The sequence below is a fragment of the Sciurus carolinensis genome, chromosome 8, assembly GCF_902686445.1.
Source record: "Sciurus carolinensis chromosome 8, mSciCar1.2, whole genome shotgun sequence".
Taxonomy (NCBI): Eukaryota; Metazoa; Chordata; class Mammalia; order Rodentia; family Sciuridae; genus Sciurus; species Sciurus carolinensis.
Window position 1 is genome coordinate 3,043,003 of NC_062220.1, and position 21,801 is coordinate 3,064,803.

Genomic DNA, 21,801 nt, shown 5'->3' on the forward strand with positions numbered 1-21,801 from the left:
AACCAGACATGCAGCTGGGGCTGCTCCGAGATGTCCTTTGTTACCTCTCCGAGTGGCAGAGGTTTGAAAGCTGGGCGGTTCCACCAAGTGCACTATCTCTGCTGGAAAAGGGCTGGGCACCACCCAGGTCACTGCAGGCTGCCCACCTGAGCAGCCCCGTGAGGTGAGGTGGCGTGTGCCGAGGTGCCGAGGTTGTTCAGCCCTCGACCTAAGAATGCTGCTCCCAGGAATTGCAGGTCACTTACTCTTCACTGGTTCTCACTGCGAAGGGTTAGGAATTACATAAATATCCTTCAGTGGGATGAGTGACCTTATCATACAGCCACACGCACACTTCTATCTGCTGAGGTGAGCAGAGCACCACAGTAGATCAAACAAAGAGTAAAGCGAAGTGCAGGTGCACACCAGTGCCAATTGTGTGCTGCTGGTGCGGGGGTGGGGGAGGCTGGGGACACACGTGACTGCGGTGACCATAAAGCCTTAGTCTATCTATATCCATTTACAAAGTTGTTTTTTAAACTTTACCAAGAACAAGAAGTTCCCTGACACTCCAACATCATAGGTCCTATGTCCCATTTATTTCCAGACAAGCCGTTGTTGGAATTATTTCTCCTTAGTCAGCAGTAGAGCCTCCCCTGAGAGCCCGGTCCCTTCGCAGCCTTTCTGCAGCTCCCCACGTGGAAGCCAGGGTCCACATGCACGCCCCCGCGCCAGCACCCTGCATGGCTGGCTGTCCCTGGCCACCACCGCTCCCTTCCAGCTGCAGTTGCCTGCTCCTGCCTCACTCCGAAGTGTCAGTCACTGCTTGCCCAGGAACTCCAGACCCGAGGGGAGCTCATGGGTCACATGTGACTAGGCTGCCAGGGTGCTCACCAGGGGCCAACAGGTACTGCTCGGGGTCCAGGCCTGAGGCTCACCAGGGAGTTCTACAGCCCCTGAAAGGAGAGGCCCATCCAAGAAAGCAGGCCAACATCAGGCAGCCTCTCCAGTGGCTGGACCTCAGACCAGAAACCTAATAATAAACAACTGACGGCAATACGCTGATGACGGAAATGACAAACAAGCCCCCAGACCACTGGGGGCCTTCAACTCCCAGACCGTGCAGCTCTGCTCCTGGGGTTTTCACAAATCTGTGTGTGCCATTGACCTAGGGCACGGCTTACGATTTATAATGACGTGAGCAGGGCAGCGAGACCAGCTTCCTGTGGTCTGTTTCTCTCTGTCAACGGTATGTTTGGGGCTTCGTCCTCCTTCAAGAACTGAATGGGTGCACTCTTCTCAGTGAATCTGGAATGCTCTGTGTGACTGTCCCACATTTGCTCATCCATTCTCTATAGAGACTCAAACTTCGGCACTTGTTCCCTATTCCCAAATGGAGCGACATCCTTACATGCCAGGTCACACTGAGGCACTTTCTTGTGCACTGGTACAGCGTTGTATGCCACATGTGTGCAACAGGTACCACAGCATGGCTCTCTGGTAATAGACGCTGGCATGGAACTTATCCCAGGGGACATGTACGGGGGTGTGCCCTTGAGATACAGGCCGTAGGAGAGGAGAGGAAGCAGGCGGGCCTCCTTCAGAGGCAGAACCTGCACTTCCCATTCATGGTGCAGTGAAGAATTCAGCCTCACCAAAGGGAGGTCCAGCTTGGCCCATCATCCTGGGGAGGTGAGGGTTAGGCCCTGGGGCTGTCCTCCCGGTGGAAGGACTCTGCTTACCTGGGGCCTTGAGGCATGCCACAGAGCATATGCTAACCACATGACATGGTGGGGCCCTGGGTCACCACACACCTGCCTGAAGCTCAGTGCCTGGCTAGTCAGATACACGTGTGTGACAGAGACCAACAGAGACCCCCAGCGCCAGCTCCCAGGCGAGCCTCCCTGGTGGGCAGTACTCCACGCTCCTCCCGCACGTCATCCTGGAGGAAGTATGTGCCCCGCACTCAAAATCCACGGGCAGGGACACGGGAAGGGACACGGGAAGCTCTGGCCTGGGGCTCTCTGCGCCCTGCCCTGGCACCTCTCCCCGCAGCTGATCATTATCTGCGCCGTCACTGTAATACACTGTGACCTGAGTGGAGCAACTTGGGGACTTCTGGGAGCCCTTCCAGCCACTAGCAAACTTGAGGACTCACAGCAGGTGCGGCAGCGAGGCTGGTCCCATGGACTGTCCTGAACCTCACACTCTACACCACCAGCTGTGCCAGCTGCTGCCAGGAAGGGACCCCAGATCTGCAGGGTCAGCCTAGAAAGAAACTCAGGGACCTCCAGTGGACACAACTCCCGTGGCCGGGGGAGCGAGTGCCCCAGGCCTAGAGGAGGAGGGAGTAGGGCAGCACACACATCCGCTGGTGTGTGTGTAAGCGTATGTGCACACGCTGTGCCCGTGTCTGTGTCTGTGATTGTGCCCATGTGGTGCGTGTACATGTGTGGCACGTGGCGTGTGCCTGTGTATGCTTGTGTGCTGGGCGGTTGTGGGTGGTACTACGTGCACACATATGCCCGTGTGTGTGATGTGGCCTGCAGCTGGCCATTCCCTCCTGGAGCCCTCCCAGTGGTCTGGGGTGTGGTCAGAGGGAAGAAGACCAGGAAAACAACAGGGACCTTCACACCTCTGGGACTGAGGCTTCTGGTGGCCTCCAACTGGACTTTGGAAGCAGAGATGCTTCCTTCCCTAAGCAAGCGCTTCCTACTGGAAAGCCCCCAGCACGTGTGCGTCCCAGGGTGACCCTCCCTCATTCCGGGAAGGCGTGTGGAGCAGCTGGTCTCACCAGCGCTGGGGCGTGTTTAGGATCCCAGGTGACAGGTGGCACAGGCCGGTGCTGCAGGCTGGCGCTGGCCGTCCTGCCCGGTGCTTCCTTCCTAAGCCCGCGGCTCCCAGAGGTAAGAGTGGTCAGGAAGGCGGCTGAACTTCCAGCTCTCATTTCAACAGTCAGATCAGATGTGCTTCGAGTACAGGTTCCAGGAATGGCCAAACTGTGGGACACTTCACGTCATCTAACCAGCGTCCTGCTCTCTGGACGTCACCTGCCACCATCTCCTGAGGACTTCAGGGGGCACCGTTCCCCACACACCCCATGGCCTCCGGCTGGGGTCTGGGTGCTGCCTCCTCCCCAGGCCTCATGCTGCTCCCAGGCTCCTGACTCCCTGTGGTCACCACCACACCACAGCCCAGTGCCTCCAGCCTGTCACCACCCACACGGCTCCTCCGGTCCACATCCCTTGTTCTCTTGACCTTCACCGACCTTGTCCCCCACCCGCATAGCCAGGCATCTCCATGATTCTGCCCTGTCCACTAAGAACAGCCAGGCTTCTGCGGTCTTTGTTCTGAGCTGTCCCTTGGCCTCCCAGCTACCCCTAGTGCCGCATGGCTGTCCTTCAGCCTCCAGGGGTCTCCCGTTGGCTGGCCCGGTGACCTTCACTCTTGTACTCCCTCTGATCCGAGGGCAGACCAGGCCATGTCCTGCCATATCAGTATTTATTTTCAAACTCTCCCCAAATCAGTTAATATTGACACCAATTAAACACAGAATGGAAGCCGACCTTGACCTTCATTACTGAGTCCAGAGCTGGCGCTCCCGTTTCTGAGAGCAGAAGAAGACTGTCACTCACACTGTGGCCCCTTGGCCCTCTTACACCTGCCCTGCCCTCTTGGCACTGCCCAGACCCCTTCCCACATCTCTGTCCACTACTGGCACATCCAGGGACAGCATCTGGACAGGGGTCAAGCCTGGGCCTCCATAGGACCCAACATGCTACCCACATGTAGGTAAAAAGCTACCACCCCAAAGAACCAGCCGTCCAGGCACTGATGGGCTCTGAGCACTGTGCTCCATTTGCAGGGCTGATCTGACCTGGGGTGCTGGGCTCCACTTTGTGGGGCTGTGTTCCACCCTCAGGGCTGTGCTCTGCCCAGGGCCATGGGTTCCACTTAGGGGGTCATGTTCCACTTTGGGGGCTGAGTCCCACCCTGGCCTAGAGTCACCCCTGCTGCCCCATTGGCTGTGATGATAGCCTTCTTACAATCCAGTCACCGCTGTGTCCTGCCCTGCCTCACCTCCCACTCCCTGGCCTGCTCTTGGATCATCTGCCAAAGAGAAGCTGCTCCCTCTGCCCTCGTCCAACCTTGTTCACGGTTCGTCTGCACCCAATACGTCCTGTATACAACCATCAAAGGTCCAGAAGCACAGAGAATTTATTCCTGGCTTTACATCGACTTGATTATGCTCCTTGTACCTGTTCAGATTTAAGTCAACAGAGGTTCAAGAGAAAATCTCCTTAACGAAGGTCGGTGCTGTTCATCCCGTGACTGGGAACGCAGGTGGCACAGATTTTTTTCCTGCATACATTCCACGCTCCTGCTGTCTAGGAGTTTATGAGCTGAGTGGACAGGTGCCCTACCCAGCTCCTGGAGAGGCTCTCAAAGACTCCGCACGGTGAGCCACGCAGGCTCCCAAGGGCACCAGCTCCTAAAGGAGAGGCTCTTCCTAGTTGGCAAGGTGAACATTTAAGGAGGAAAAGGACTCAGGGGACTTTTAAAACATCATACGAAAGTCAATTAGTATTCATGGTAGAAAATACAGGCATCCAAAAACATTTTGAATGCTTATAGGAATGGGAATAAAGATGTTGGCTTCTGATATATATTTTTCCATCCTTGCCAAGATAAAAATACTCACGTATGCATGTTTCTAAGAATTGGAATATGGTGCGATCATGATTTATTATCGCCCCTTTCAGAAGACACTCTGAGAATCACGTCCTGGTGGTGAGGACTCCTTGTCCTCGGGCGCTGGGTCTGGGAGCTGCTGGGCCAAGTGCGGGGGCGGGAGGTGGGGGGCGTGCAGGGCCTGACCCCACCTGCCCAGCGGCTCCACTGCCTCTCTTTCTGCACTGGCTGCCGTGTAGTTTCAACTTTGGGGTTTTTTTGTTGTTGTTATTTTTTTTAATCAAAATCACTATCTTAAAACATGTTAGAAACATAATTAAAATAATTTTTAAAAAATTTAATAGTAGTTTTAATGTCATAATTTAACCAATTCCCTGTTGGCTGAATATTTAAATTGCTTCAGATTAATTTTTACTGTCTGAGTAAAACTGCTACGAACAGGTCCGATGCTTGCTGAACACTTGTGTCTGTTAATGCCTTTGCCACCACAATGCCTGCTTACCCTCTAGAAAATATGTGTCTTCATCGATAGTGCACAAAAATCTCCCTTCCCCTAACCCTTTGTGATCTGAGGTGACCTGTCTTTAGACCAGTGGCAGAGTTGACCATGCACATGCAGAATCTAGGGAAAAAGAAAAGCAGCAGATTCATTTCCAGGGCCAATGGTGCCATGCTGACCCCCTGGTGACCGCCAGTCCCCCCTCACACTCCAGCCTCGTACTCGACTTCTCTTGACTGCAGTAAACATCGTTTTGCATAAGTACAAGCAGGTGTCCTTTCTCCTCACACCTCCCTCACCTGCCTACTTCTCCTGCAGCAGGGGATCCTGCCACCTCCCTCCAGGGTCACCCAACAAAAGAGAGGGACTATGGGATTACTTGCATGTGCACTCGCTCAGGGTTCTGCGTTTTGATCCACAGAAGATTGGGTGATGTGTCTTCCGTGCGCTTTGCTATAGAAACGTCCCGTTTTTTCTGCAGTTGGAACTGAAGAGCATATTCCGTGTTGTGACTGTCCCGTGCCACTCAACAACCAAGGTCCCTCCTGTGCAGGGGGACATACAGACAAATGGGTCGGAGGGTTCTCAGAAATCATTTGTGATCAGCCAATGGCGACAAAATAAATAAGATCACACAATGGAATCATTGCCTTTCAAATCGAGAAATAGGCCAACTCCATAGGAAATATGTGGTCTGTATGACAAAGAGTTCATTTTCTGAGCTTATAAAACCTCTTAATCCTGAGTGGTAACTACTGAGTTTCTCTATGGAGCCTGTCTCAGTCTAGCCTGTGCTACTGTAGCACAGTGCCAAGAAATGGGCAATTTGTAATGAGCAGAAGCCGGTTTGGCTCATGGCTCTGGAGGCTGAGAAGTCCGTGACCAAGGGCCCCAGTGCCACATCGTAACATGGGAAGACATCACGTGAAGGGAGGGGTGGAGAGAGTGAGAGGGAGCATGGGGCCAAGTCCAGCAATCGCAGCATGACCCCTCGGGAGTGCTCTCACGGGAGCACCCCCAGGGCTGCTGCATGGGATTAAGTCTCCAGCACGTGAACCCCAGGGGGCGGCTCAAACCACAGCAGTGCCCTTCAGTAGGTACACTCTTTTGTATGGGGTCTCTCTACGTTTTCAGAATGCGTCCTAATTTCATGGTTACGAAGTCTCTGTGCCATGAGGTCACTGAGTATTTTCCTAGGTGGGTAGGCCACTGTCCCTGCTCATCTGATGCCAAATGCATCACAGTTCACAGCCCAAGGACCTGAGTCTGTTTCTGGCTTCCACCTGGCTCCACAATCTGCTGCAAATCATACCACACAGTCTGTCTGTGAAACCGGTGCTAAACCCAAGTTAGGAGAAGGGAAGGTGCAGAAAAATGTGCAAGACCAAGCCCAGCCCCCAAGGAATGAGGAAGAGGTGTCCGATCACTATCTGACTTAGCTCTGCTGGCCACTTCCCTGCCAGTACAGGCTGGACCCTGCATTCCCAGGAGCGTACTGGCAGTGACCCTGCCAGCAAGGAAGGGCAGAGCAAGAAGTCATGGACTCCAGGGTAGCAGGGACCACCCTTTGTGAAAGAGCTGTAGACCAGCTCATCAACCAGAATCCTTCATGGAGCTGCTTCGGATCTCAGAAAGCTGGGGGTAGGCAAGCGACCTTCTCTCCATCCCAAGGCAGAGTAGACAATGGGCTGTGAATGCCACCACCTGGTGCCAAGCAGGTACAGTAAAGAGGAGCAGCTCAGAGTCACACGAGTGTGCCCAGGAATGATGGAAGCCAACTAGGTATAGTACAAGGGGGCAGCTCACTCACACAAGGGTGCCCAGTGATGACTGGACCCAAGCAGGTCCAGTAAAGGGGTGCAGCTCAGTCACACGAGGTGCCCAGTGATGACTGGAGCCAAGCATATACAGTAAAGGGGTGCAGCTCAGTCACACGAGGGTGCCCAGGGATGACTGGAGCCAAGCAGGTCCAGTAAAGGGGTGCAGCTCAGTCACACGAGGGTGCCCAGTGATGACTGGGACTAGCAGGTACAGTAAAGGGGTGCAGCTCAGTTTCACGAGGGTGCCCAGGGATGACCGGAGCCAAGAGGGCCAGTAAAGGGGTGCAGCTCAGTCTCACGAGGGTGCCCAGTGATGACTGGAGCCAAGCAGGTACAGTAAAGGGGTGCAGCTCAGTCACTCGAGGGTGCCCATCGGTAACTGGGCTCCCCTGGGAGCACATAACCCACTGGAAGGCGTTTTGATTCACACTTTCAGGAACGTTTTAGACTAGTCATGAAAAATAGCCTAAGAGTCTCAAATGAGGGATACTCCACAAAATACCCAACCTGGTTCTTCATGAATCTCACTGTTACTAAAACCTAGGAAATGTGAGAAATTTCTAGAAGCAAGAGGGCACAGCCTAGAGGATCCTAAGGAAATAGGATACCTAAATGTCATGTGATGTCCTGGAAGGTAGCCTGGGACAGAGAAAGAATGTCAGGAAAGGCAGGGAAACAAGAATAAAGTGTGGACATTAGTGAATAGCAACGTGCCTACATTAATTCACCCACGATGACAAGCTGCCCTTATGTAAGGTGCTGAGTCTGGACACAGGTGCAGGGCTTGTGGGAACTGTGGGCATGAGCTTTGCAACTTTTCTCTCCAAAAATAAGTCTATTCTAAAATAAAAATGTTGTTAAAAGAAAGACATCAGTCATACTTGAGTCTGTCTATATCTGTCCTTCTCGCCTCATGAGCCAGCAACTTCCTGTTGTTTGAGCTGATTGCCATTGAACTGGCCACTTGTAAATGGTCAACAAAAATTGCACATTTCTAAAAGTGGAGCGAAGAAAATATCAACCTCTTCTGACTTGTGAGCACAGTGTGCGTCAGGGACAGAACATTGAGAAGTGGGCCCTTGTGAGTTTCCACTGAGAATAGGTTATCCACGGCCCTTTCTGCAGCCAGAGGCTCTTTCATGGAGCCACCGAAGTAAGCCCATTTGCCTCTAGAAGGGCACGGAGCTGTCCCCACAGCAGCCTCCTTCTCAGGCAGCAGAAGAGGTGTGCAAGCAACTCAAAGCAAGGGGAAGACGCCCAGCGGGCGGTCTTGGCACACTGAGCATGCTGCTCAGCCGACCATCTCACCACGTAGCCCTTGGTAAGATGCCCGGAGCTGCGAGCCAGGGCACAGCCTCAGAGCCGGGGCGGAGGGGTGATGGTCTCCTACTGCACCCGCTGGCCTGTCCCCAGCCCCTGACTATTAAGCCAGTCTCCAGGGAGGGGCCCAAGCACCTGCAATCCTAAAGCCAGTTCTGGTCCCTCCCTGGTGGACACAGGCCATGGCCACAGGATTCCTATGGAGATACCACACCTCTGAGGACTGGAGAATTCTCAGCAAAGGTCACTGAACTGAGCCTACTCTGGGTCCCCACGGGTCCCGGCACACACTTCCTCTGTCACTCTCACCCGGTGGCTAGAGGATGGCAGCTTCTCCTAAGAGAATGGGGTGGGTCTGTTTTTGGCTCCTCGGCCCCAGGAGGATGCCCCTCTAGGATTTTAATTGCTCCCTCGGGATTGAGCAGCAGCTCCCAGAAATGTCACTGAGTCCTGGATGGCAGAGAATAACGGAGTGTCGCTTTACTTCCAGTGAAGAGAGGAGGCCTTTGTTCTTCAGAGGAAAGCAAAACCAGTGATTTCAGGGGCAAGCGAGCCCCCAAAGGAGCAGATAGAACACTTCCAGGTGCAGTCCACAGCGCGCCCGGGAACGTGCATTGGAGGAGGAGCTCAGGACCCGGATCTGGAGAGCCCCACTCACCACGCCACAGCAAAGGCCAAGGCAGACTGGTGGGGCAGCATACGCGTCCAACTGTCTGAGGGTAGGTCAAGAATAATCAGCAGACATGGCCGGTAGGTGGTGTGCTCTGGTGGCAGAAAAGCAAGCGAAACCTTTTAGACTAGTGTGTCATTTGCAAAAAGGAAGTAATTGCTCCACTAAGGGATATTTCAGAGGTAAGCAGAGGTACCTGGTGCTGCCCCCTGGTGGCTTTCCTATGCTACTTCCTCAGGACGAAGGGGCCTTTGCATAGAGATGTCCTGTTCTGCCCTGATTCCTATGCAAGCTGCTCGTCCTCTCCCAAAGCTAGTGGTACCCACATTACAAAAAAAAAAAAAAAAAAGAAATCCGTTGGATCCACAGCTCTGGTAGGACTTCCTCCATGTGCTACTAGTCACAGGCAGGAAGAGGCTGTACTAGTGCATTTTGTGTGGCTATAATGAAGTACCTGAGGCAAACGAGCTTTGTAAAGAAAAGAGGTTTATTTAGCTCACAGTTCTGAGGGTCAAGGACAGGGTGCCAGTACTGGCTTGTCCTTGGTGATGACATGGCAGATGCATCACGGTGGCAGGAGTACGGGTAGAAGAAGACATTACATCTGGAGACAGGAAGCTGGAAAATGACTGAGCAGCTGGGCTTGCTTTTACAACACCTGGCCTGGAGGGAGCTCAGGGTCCTGAGAAGGACTTCTGAGGGCACTCCCCAGTCACCTCACTTCCTCCCCATCAGCCCCACCTCCTAACAGTCCCTCCCCTCCCACATCAACACAGGAAGAAGCTTTAGGAAACACAGAATCATCTCCAAATAGAGCCCAGGTCTAACTAGCTGTCCAAATCCCATTTCCTTTCTGCAAAATGCAAATAACACTTCTGTACCAACCTCACAAGTTCTGCTGAAACAAGACAGCGGAAGAAACTACAACGAATTCTGAAGCTAGAAACCATAGTGTCTGTGCCACGTAATCTTGTTATAAACTAGCTCAGATGAGGGGCTTGGGTTGCAGGAAGCAGGGGAAGCTCTCTGCAGGTAATTGGAGGAAGGCCATCTAGGTGGTGAAACACACATCCTAGAGAACATGGAGGCTGGCACCACGTGGTGACCTGGGCAAGCAGCATTGGCACAGGCATCCAGCAAGCCAGCGGTGCCACAAACCGGAACCTCGGAGCTGACAGGAGTCAAGCCTCTCGTCACTGCAAGAAGAAAATGCGTCTAGACGGAAGGCAGAGAGATCCGGACTCTGCCTTGCCTGATTCCCAAAGTCCACGTTCCACAGGAATGGGGTGTCAACAGGCTGTCTTGACCAGAAGCTGAGCCCAGAATTTCCCCATCCTGCAGCAGACTACAGAAATTCTTCCATGGTGTAGAGACTGCAAGAAGCAGGGGGCATGGGAAGGAAGCTCCTTTCAGATTCCCACCTGCATCCCAGGAAGAGCAACAGGCAGCAGGACCTCCTGGGTCAGTGTGCTTCTGTCCAGCTGCTGGTTAGAACCGCCTGGGGGGCTGCCTAAACACCCACACCCCAGCTGCCACATGCAGCACAGTGAGCTCAGATCTTCCTGGCACCAATCAGTTAAAAAATAACTAACGATGAATTAACCACGTAAGTATGATATGAAACTGTTAGAAAACAACAGAGGATAAATCATCGTAACCTCGGACTGGCCATGGACTCTCAGATATGACACCAAGATCACCAGAAGCAACAAAAGAGAGACATGGGTAAGCTGGACATCGTCAGAACTAGCAAACCTTGTGCTTTCAGAGACATTGAGAAGGCAAAAAGACCTCTGCAAGTGGGAGAGATATTTCAAGCCATGTATTGGAGAAGGAGCCAGTCTCCGAAAGAGAAAGAGAACTCTTGTAACTCAGCAGCAGAGAGAGAAACCGCAGCGAGGACTGCAAATGTCGTATGGGTGGCTAAAAGCAGGGTGAGAGACTCGCATCTCGACTCCCATCCCGCATCCATCTCCCTTGCTCTGAGTCACCTTGGCTTCCAGGAGCAAGGTCGGATGGGATAACCACTCCTGCCCCAGGAAACAGCAACTGTCCCGTCTGGGACAGGGCCCCACCCGGCACACCATGAGGGGATGACAGACAGACCACACTGGTCAAGACCACCTGCCTTGGCAACTGGGCAAAGCCTCCAGCTACGCACACCCCTAGCCTTGCCCTTATGCCCAAAGTCCTTGCAGCCCCTGGAAGACAGAGCTAAGGAAACGCCCCCCTTGTCTTCCTGGTGGGGCTCCATGCTGATTACAGCTGCTTTCCTAGGCAGACATAGCTTCCATTTTGAGAATCAGAAGAGAGTCCATTCTTGGTTTGAAATACCAACTCTACCCATTTCCCACTATTTCTGAATCTCCAGACATTTCTAGAGAGAAAAATTTTAAACTTGTTTCATTTTACTTTTCTTTAGGACATTATATTTCATCAAAAACAATGGTAAAATAAGCACAAACATTTCCATGAGAAGCAGAAAACAGAGTAGGAGAAATTAACAGCATTTATGTCAGTGCATTTATGTAGAAGCATTTCATATCTCAGTAAATAAAATAATTATAAGTACAAAAAAAAAATGCTGCTGATTTTCAGCATTACTTCTGCTGCTTGGCTTTGGGGTAAGGGGCCTGATTTGTTGGATCCCCAGAGACAGGCCTTGCACTCTGGTAACAAAGCGACCCGATTTTAAAATGGGCAGAAGATCTGAACAGAAATTCCCTCAGAGAAGATCACCAAGAGCCCACGCACAGGAAAGGATGCTCCGTATCACACTGATCAATGCAAATCAAAACCACACTGAGAAGCCACTTCACATCCCCTAGAATAGCAGTGACATGAACAAAAAGCCAGAAAGTCACGACTATTGTGGGTGCGCGGCGTCGGAGCCCTTGTGCCGTCCTCGTGCGAAGGCGGCTCTGCTCTGTGGGAAACCGCTTGGCAGCTCCTCGGAGTCCAACACCGAGCGCGCTCCCAGAAACCCCACCCTAGAAGACACCCAGAGAAGCACAGGGTTCCGCTCCACTCGCTCGCTCGGCGGTGCCTACCGAGCGCGTGCTAGGTCCAGCCACGGTCCTCAGCTCTGACGTGACAGCGGTGACCTAAGAGAAAGAGCCCTGCCCTCAGGACCTCCACAAGCACACCTTACCTCCCGCTCAGTTCAGTCGCTGCCGCGATCTCCGGCTGGCACAGGCCACTGAAATGATCTCAGGATACCAGCATCAGGGGACAGTGAGCCCTCGGGGGTATTTTAACGTGTGGGTTCCAGTCAGTGAAATGTGCACCCACGTATCTGATCTAGTTTTAAGGACACCTTAGCTGTCCAAGACCTCGGGTGGCCGGTTCTCTTACAGAGAATGTGGGTCTCCATCCTGCCTTCCAATGAGCAAAACGAGGTCAGACTGATAACTTGGATGGGAAGTTTATGGGAAGCCTCTGCCTCTGCATATCTAACCGCAGAGAAGTCACAGCCCCCGTGCCTACCTTTAGGTATGTGAAGACCGACTTCAACCCCCTCCCCGGGGAGAGGCTGTCTGGTCATGAGAGCAGAGTGCCCGTGTTGGTGACGTCACCCACAGCATCACTTAGGGGAAGAGAAAAGTCTGTCCCCAGAGCTGTGAGGCTGGGGTTGCAGTTCAGTCGTAGAGAACAGGGTTAGCGTGCGGGAGACCCTGGGTCTATCCCACCACCAAAGAAAGAGAAGGAGCGGTGGGGGAGGGGGAGGAAGAGGCAGGGGAGCAGGGGAGCGAAGACAAAAGCATGTACTTGGGCCCCGTGCTGCAATCCTCATACCAGCCCGGGGACCCTGGGCAGAGTTCCTGAGAGTTTGTCCCCAATCTCAGGATCAGCAGCTCCCACCTGCCACAAGGTAGGGCTCTGCCCTTCCACTTTCTGCATGTCCACAGACAGACGTGCTTGCCTGCGTGGGGCCTGCTCCTCTGGACGGCTCTGGCCTCCTCCCCACTTCCTGCCTCTCCTGGTAGCTGCCTCTACACCCTGACTCAGCGGCCTGGAGCTTGACCTCAGCCGTCCTGGGGCCTGGGCGCCCCACCACTGGTCTTGAGTGGAGACCTGTCTCCACCTGCCTCTCTGCGCTCAGACTCACGGATGATGCCAGAGCTTCGGGTATGACACGGTGAGAGGGTCTGCCCCCGATGGACAGGGAGGACAGAGGGGCAGTACCGGGCGTGAGTGGGATCATGCCTGCCTGCGTGAGCGGAGGGGGCTGAAGGGCTTGTGGCCTGGGCTTCCCTCAGCCGCCATTGTCTCCATCAGTGGGCAGTTTGGGGGATGCTTTGAAGCGTTGTGTCCTTTGGCAACTTAAAATAATATTTAGTCATGCGTTTTACTCCCAGACTTCAAAAAGATGTGAAAATATCGCCCAGGGTTATGCTTTGAGGATGAGGTGTCCCCCAAAGCCCTGTGAGGAGCTCGGGAATATTCAAAGGTGGAGCTACGGGAACAGGAGAGCTGTGACCCTCAGAGGGCCAGTCATCTGACAGGGGCGCCATCCTGGTGGCGGCGGCAGGGGGTGGGCGTGGCTGGAACAGGCCGGTCACTGGGGTGCTCTTGTCCCCCTGGCTCCTTGCTCCCTCTGCTTCCTGGTCACCCTGAGCAGCTTTCCCTCCACCACACACTCCTGCCGTGACATTCTGCCTGTCCTCGGGCCCAGGCGACGGAGCCAGCCCACCACGGACGGAAACCTCTGAAACCTGAGCCCACAACAAACTTTCCCTCCTCCAAGTTGCTCTTGTCAAGTATTTTGGTCACAGTGATGGGAAGCTGACCGACAGGCCCTGTGAGCAGTGGGGGGTCCCCACTGAACGTGAATTTAAGTGTAAACTTTTGTCTCTAGTTTCACAAAGAATTGAAGACAGTTTAAAAAGCTTTAAAAGGAAGATAGGTTTAAAATTTTTGAATTAAGATTTCACATTCAGCCGGGTGCAGAGGCGCACACCTGTAATTCCAGAGGCTCCAGAGCCCGAGACAGGAGGATGCGAGTTCAAAGCCAGCCTCAGCAATGGTGAGGTGCTAAGCGACTCAGTGAGACCCTGTCTCTAAATAAAATACAAAATAGGGCTGGGGATGTGGCTCAGTGGTTGAGTGCCCCTGAGTTCAATCCCCTGTACCCCCAAAAAGGATTTCACATTCAAGTAAATTAGTAACTATAAGCTTCAGTACCACTCTATGGTAGGGGAAAGACTACTGTTCTAGAATCTTAGCATCGTTTTTTTTATCTCCGTGATTGATTATTTATATTCATTAATTTAGGACAGCTCCGGAGGCAAATCCGGTCTTGCAAATGGAAGTCCCATTAACACCTTTTTGTTTTCTTAAGTCGAGAATGTTCGTCTTTTCAAAGCCTTGGTCCAAAACAATTTGTGATCCACTACAACTAAGCAGTTGTTCCCTGATGTCTTTCCCCCAACTTCCCTGGACGTCTCTGTGAACTGCGACATTCCCAGCCCCGGCCTCTGTGAGGCTCCCCAGGCTCCTGGCCCGTCCTCACCCTGTGGGGCAGCGTGACACCCTCCCCTCTCCCCTCCCGTCGGGCTCCTCCCTCCCGCCTGGCGGTCTCCCACCTCGCGCTGGGTTTATTTGCGCTGCTGCTGTTTTGAGAGTGGCATTGGTTCACAAGCTCCATGTTCTACAAGTAGCATCTGCTTTGGCATTTGTGGGGCACACCTGGGATTCCTCGCGATGCCTTCCCAAATCCTCGGGGCTCATGCCCTTGTTCTCGGGACAACCACGCACTGCAGGCTGGTGAGATGAGGAAGCACAACTGCCCCCTTAGGAAGCTCGGGTGGCCCAGAAGAGCCTGGCTGGTATGCAGGGGCCACCTGAGCAGGTGATTCCCCAGGGGTCGTGAGGAGTGAGGGGCACTGCCCCCGTGACCCCCACAGGGCTCCCGTCCTGCCTCGCAGGTTCCCATCCCCGTTAGAGCCGAACACGAGCGTGGCCTGTCCTTACCTGTGCGCCATGGGACACCCAGCAGCCCATACAAGTGCTCTGTGGGTGTGGGGCGGCGGGGGACAGCATCCCTCGGCCTCTGCACTGCTGACCTTTTGGGCTGGACAGCCCTTTGTGGTGGAGGCTGTCCTGTTGTGGTGACATGTGGCTTCCACCACAGATGCTGGTAAACACCCCACGCTGACCGTGCCTGCCGGTTGCCCCCTCACCCCATCCCAGTCTGACAACAAGAAACCTCTCCAGACATTCTAAATGTGTCCTGGGGGTGGCATCCCTCTAAAGTCTTCTTAGGGATTCTTCCAGGTTCTCAGTAGGTTCTTTAGCCTCAGAGACCCGGTATTGTCTGCCCAGCCTCTCTGGAACCTGTTTGGCCACAGAACATCTACAGCAGCACAGCATCTACAGCAGCACAGCATCAGCTCGTGAGCTGCCCTCGGAGCCGGAGCCTGTGAACACCTGTGGGGCACTGCCTTCTCTGTCCCTCCAAGAACTCCCAGTGTCTTCTTAGATGTCACATCTCACCTGCAGGAGAGTGGGGCTCCCCTCCTGCCCGGCCCCACGACCGCCCGCCCCCCCCCCGAGGGCAGGGGTGACACTGTGCCGCACACGTCCATGCCGGGCCCATCCTGCAGCTGTGCCTGCTCACCAGCGAGTCTCGGCAGACACCTACGGGAAGTGTCAGAAGGGTCTCCTCCCCGTGTGGTGCATGGGTCCAGGCACGCAGGAGATCTGGCTGGCGTGTAGCTCCACTCAGTAGAAACGTGCATGAAGCATCGGGGAAGCCAGATGTGTCTCCTTGAATATTTATGGCCTCACAGCTTCTTCTATTAATAATTCATTGCGCAGTCACGTCTGCCCGTCAACAAGGGCTGTGCGAGCAGGAAGGAAGAACAGAGCGCCCCTCCCCAAATCCCTGAACCAAGCAGACAGATGGGGGAGCCACATGCCTGGCCTGCTTCACCCTGTGAAAGATAATAAAACACACTTTGTTGGAATTTTCTGTAACAAGCCTTGATGACTCTAATAACTCACAGGGGGAAATCACCAAGAAAAAAGCATTGCTTTTCCAGCCAAACTTCAAAGAGGAGCATTTGGCTTCTTTTGTCATCATCCAGCCAAAAAGTGTTGCTAAAGTAGTCTATTTGAAATACATGAAAAAGGTTTTTGCCTCTCAAAGTTAGCTTTGTCTTCCGCTCATACAGCTTTCAAAATTACAAATGTTTTTGTCTCTGATTAAAATTTTATTCATTACAAGAGCACCAGAAAATATTTAGAAAGTGAAAATAAAAAGCCCCCTGTGCCACCCTAACTCACGGAGCTGAGCGCCATTCTTGTCTAGCCCGGCGACCTGCAGGGAGGAGGAACCCGCGAGTGTAAACACAGAGCCTTCCCTGAGCGGAAACACACCGGGGCCCTCTCTGTGTGCGGCGGCTCCGCGGCTCTCCCCCAGGTACTCTGCAAACCCGGTTCTCTCCCAGTTCACGTTGTTTTCTTTCCAGTTTTTATTTGTTCTTTTTGGTTATACGTGACAGGGGAGTGTATTTTGACATATCGTATATACGTGGAGTATAACTCCCCGTTCTTGTGGTTGTACATGGTGTGGAGTTACACTGGTCGTGTATTCATATGTGAACACAGGAAAGTGACGTCCAATTCATTCTACGCTCTTCCCATTCCCAACCCCCTTCCTTTCTCCATTTCCCCCAACCTGCTGTCCGTTCCTATAAACTTCCTCTCCTCCTCCGCTCCCCATTGTGAGTCAGTATCCTCATATCAGAGAGAACACTGGTCTTTGGTTGGGGAGGATTGACTTATTTCATTTAGCATGATAGACTCCAGTTCCATCCATTTACTGGCAAATGCCATAATTTCATTCTTCTTTATGGCTGAGTAATATTCCATTGTGTATATGTACCACTCTCCCAGTTAACATTAAAGTTTCTGGGGCTGGGGTTGTAGCTCAGTGATAGAACACTGGTCTAGCCTATGTGAGGCACTGGGTTCAATCCTCAGCACCACATAAAAATAAATAAACAAAATAGAGGTATTATGTCCATCTACAAACTAAAAAAAAAATTTTTTAAACATTAAAGTTGCTTCCACATTTCCCTATTATTGAAAACTGCTGACCATCCTTCTCCTCTTCCCCTCCATCCCATGTCCTGCCAGGAGAATGTGTCCACCAGACCTGCCACCACGTCACTCGGTCACCACAGCACAGCCTGCAATGACAGCCTTGAGACTTTTACCTGTAGCTCATGCTTTTTGCTCCACTGTTAAGACACAGGGACAGAAGCTCTAGAGTGGACAACGGGATGGCATGTCCAGACCCCACTCCAGACCAACCTGGCGGGGTTGGCGTCCTGCTGGAAGAGGCATCTGGGGGATCGAGACCCTCCCTGAGGGCAGTGCAAACAGCCTCTGTGGGGGGGATCCAGATGGCGGGCCAGAGGGAGGCTGCGCTCCTTGTCGTTCCGTAACTCCGGTTTCAGCAGAGGGTATCTGTTTCTTGGTGAGGCAGTTTTGCTCCTGCTGTTTACCCCATTTGTCTGCTGTGGTCACCTGCAGTCTGCCAGCATATCAACGCCTTTTATGAGTGCAGATTGCTCACTGTCAGGCACCTATCATCCGCCATTTGCCTGCCTGTCAACTGTCCATCGCCTGCCTTTCACCTACCCATCACCCAACGCACAAGGTTCACCTCCCAATCATCCGACAACAGTCAGCAAACTGATCGCCAACCGCCAGTGGAGCACCAGCTGCCTGCTGTCGCCTGGAAGTTCACTGTGACAGTACCTGCAGTTTTGATTACACGTGGCTGCCGCCATTTTGAGACAACAGCCAGGCCCCATAGGACTCCTGGTCGGACTGACTGAGCCCCATCTCCAGGATCCCTCAGCCTGACCGATCACTCCTTGCCTCTGGGCCCTCACATCGACTGCTCCCTGCTGCCAGGACCCCCAGACCAACTGACTACGCCCTATCACCAGGACCCCAGACCGACTGATTGCACCCGGCCTCCAGGATCCCAAAACCACACCAAACACACCCGAACCTCCAGGCCCCCTGCCTGACCAACCGCACCCCGCCTCCAGGACCTCCTGCTGACCACGTCCACACCCTGAGCTGCAGCTCCCCATTTGCCAACACATTTGGAAGCCAGAGCGGCCGTCTTGGATAGTCCTGGAAGCCGTAGCTCTGATCTTTGGATGGGGCAAATCCCATCCTGTGACACCTGATGGAGGCTTGAAGCTCATTGTCAGGTACCTCTCATGCATCAGGCTGCCGAAGACAGGGAGGTTTCATTACTATATGACTGTTACACTGTAGATTTTTCTTTTTTCTCCTTATTGAAAGTTTAAGTTTTTATTTCTTTACTTTTCTTGCTCTCTTTTCCTTTGTTTACCTGTTCCCTCAGAGTCTCTTTCTCCCTTTTTTGCATGCTAACATCCAATTTTTTTTGATTACACTCTCACCCTTTCTATTATCTAGAACTTCTGTATAGTCTTTTCTTATCCCATTAACAGCTACATTCTACATCCCTCTGCATCCTCTTTGTCCTCCAATAGAAACTGCAGACCTTATTGCAAATCTGTTTTACTGAAGATAATATTTGAACTCATTCTGTTTATTATGACAATTTGTTATTGTCCTCATAGGGGCTATTTGGTCTAGGATTGCAGTGTCAGAATTGGGCACTGCTAATATTGATCTCCCCTTAAAGAAAAGGTTTTGGAAACCTATAGAGCCACTATAAGCCTAGAGGGGGGAATCTGCAATACCCCAGATCTGCACTGCTAGAGGGGAAGCTACATGAACAACATGAAAAAACAAGGGAAGAAAATGATCCAAACAAATCTAGATTCTGTATTAATAGAATCCAATGACAGTATGTTAGAAGAAATGTCAGAAAAGGACTTCAGATTATACATGATTAAGATGATTCGTGAAGCAAAGGATGAGATAAGAGAGCAAATGCAGGCAATGAATGATAATACCAATAAGCTGAAAGAGCACCTGCAGGAGCAAAAATCATTTCAACAAAGAGAAAGAGATTCTCAAAAAAAAACAACAACAACAACAAAAAAAAACAAATGGAAATCCTTGAAATGAAGGAAACAATAAACCAAATAAAAAACTCGATGGAAAGCATCACCAAAAGACTAGACCACTTGGAAGACAACCTCAGACAATGAAGACAAAATATTTAATCTTGAAAATCAAGTTGCCCAAACAGAGAAGATGGTAAGAAATCATGAACAGAATCTCCAAGAACTATGAGATATCATGAAAAGACCAAATTTAAGAATTATCGGGATTGAGGAAGGCACAGAGATACAAACCAAAGGAATGAACAACCTATTCAATGAAATAATATCAGAAAATTTCCCAACCTGAAGAATGAAATGGAAAATCAAATATAAGAGGCTTACAGAACACCAAATGCACAAAATCACAACAGGTCCACACCAAGGCACATTATAATGAAAAGGCCTAACATTCAAAATAAAGATAGGATTTTGAAGGCCGCGAGAGAAAAGCATCAGATTACATATAGGGGGAGACCAATACGGATAGCAGCCAACTTCTCAACCCAGACTCCAGAAGTTAGAAGGGCCTGGAACAACGTATTTCAAGCTCTGAAAGAATATGGTTGCCAACCAAGAATCCTATACCCAGCAAAACTAACCTTCAGATTTGAAGATGAAATAAAATCCTTCCATGATAACAAAAGTTAAAAGAATTTACAAATAGAAAGCCTGCACTATAGAATATTCTCACAAAATATTCCATGAAGAGGAAATGAAAAACACCAATGGAGGTCAGCAAAGGGAGGAATTACCTTAGAGAAAAACCACTCAAAGGAGAAACCAAGCCAACTTAAAAACCAAAAATAGCCAAATGACTGGGAATACAAATCATATCTCAATAATAACCCTGAACGTTAATGGCCTAAACTCATCAATCAAAAGACATAGACTGGCAGAATGGATTAAAAGAAAGACCCAACAATATACTGCCTGCAAGAGCTCATCTCATAGAAAAAGACATCCAGACTAAAGGTGAAAGGATAGGAAAAAACCTACCACGCACAGGACTCAGTAAAAAGCGGGGGTTTCCATCCTTATATCAGATAAGTGGACTTCAAGCCAAAGTTAGTCAAAAGGGATAAAGAAGGACATTTCATACTGCTTAAGGGAACCATAAATCAGGAAGACATAACAATAGTAAATATTTATGTCCCAAACAATGGTGCATCCCTGTACATCAAACAATCCTTCTCAATTTCAGGAATCATATAGACCACAACAGCAATAATTCTGGGTGACTTTAATGCACCGCTGTCACCACTATATAGATCTTCCAAACAAAAACCAACCAAAGAAACCATAGAACTCAATAACACAATCAATAACCTAGACTTAATAGACATATATAGAATATTCCATCCATCAATGAGCGGATTCACTTTCTTCTCAGCAGCACACGGAACCTTCTCGAAAATAGACCATATGTTATGCCACAAAACAGCCCTTAGGAAATGCAAAAAAAAACAGAGATACTGCCTTGTGTTCTATCAGATCATAATGGACTGAGAATAGAATCAATGACAAAATAAAAAACAGAAATTACTCCACACCTGGAGACTAAATAATATGCTATTGAATTAAACATGGATAACAGAAACATCAGGGAAGAGATAAAAAAATTCTTAGAGGTCGATGAGAATGATGATACACATCTCAAAAATTGCTGGGACACTATGAAAGCAGTACTAAGAGGAAAATTCATTACATGGAGTGCATTCCAGAAAAGAATGAAAAGTCAACAACTAAATGACCTAACATTACAGCTCAAAGCCCTATAAAAAGAAGAACAGAATACCAGCAAAAGTAGTAGAAGACAGGAAATAATTAAAATCAGAGCTGAAATCAATGAAACTGAAACAAAAGAAACAATTCAAAAAATCGACAAAACAAAAAGTTGGTTCTTTGAGAAAGTAAACAAATAGACAAACCCTTAGCCACACTAACAAAGAGAAGGAGAGAGAAGACTCAAATTACTAAAATACATGATGCAAAAGGAAATATCACAATAGACACCACTGAGATACAGAACATAATGAGAAGCTACTTTGAAAATCTGTATTCCAACAAAATGGAAACTACTGAAGACATTGACAAATTTCTAGAGACATATGCTCCTCCCAAACTGAACCAGGAGGACATACACGATTTAAACAGATCAATATCAAGCAATGAATTAGAAGAAGCCATTAAAAATCTACCATCCAAAAAAAACCCAGGACCATACGGATTCTCAGTTTAGTTCTACAAGTCCTTCAAAGAAGAAGTCATTCCAATAGTTCTCAAAGTATTCCAGGAAATAGAAAAGGAGGGTACCCTACCAATCTCATTCTATGAAGCTAATATCACCCTCATACCCAAACCAGGCAAAGACACATCAAGGAAAGACAATTTTAGACCAATATCCTTGAGAAATATAGATGCAAATATACTAAACAAAATATTGGCAAACCATATCCAAATCATATTAAGGAAATTGTGCACCACAATCAAGTGGGGTTCATCCCTGGAATGCAAGGATGGTTTAACATCTGTAAATCAATAAACATAATCCATCGTGTCAATAGACTTAAGGATAAGAATCATATGGTTATTTCAATTGATGCAGAAAAGCGTTTCAACAAATACAATACCCCTTTATGCTCAAAACACTAGAAAAAATAGGGATAGTAGGAACATACTGAACATTGTAAAGGCTATTTATGCTAAGCCCATGGCCAACATCATTCTTAATGGAGAAAAACTGAAACCATTCCCTTT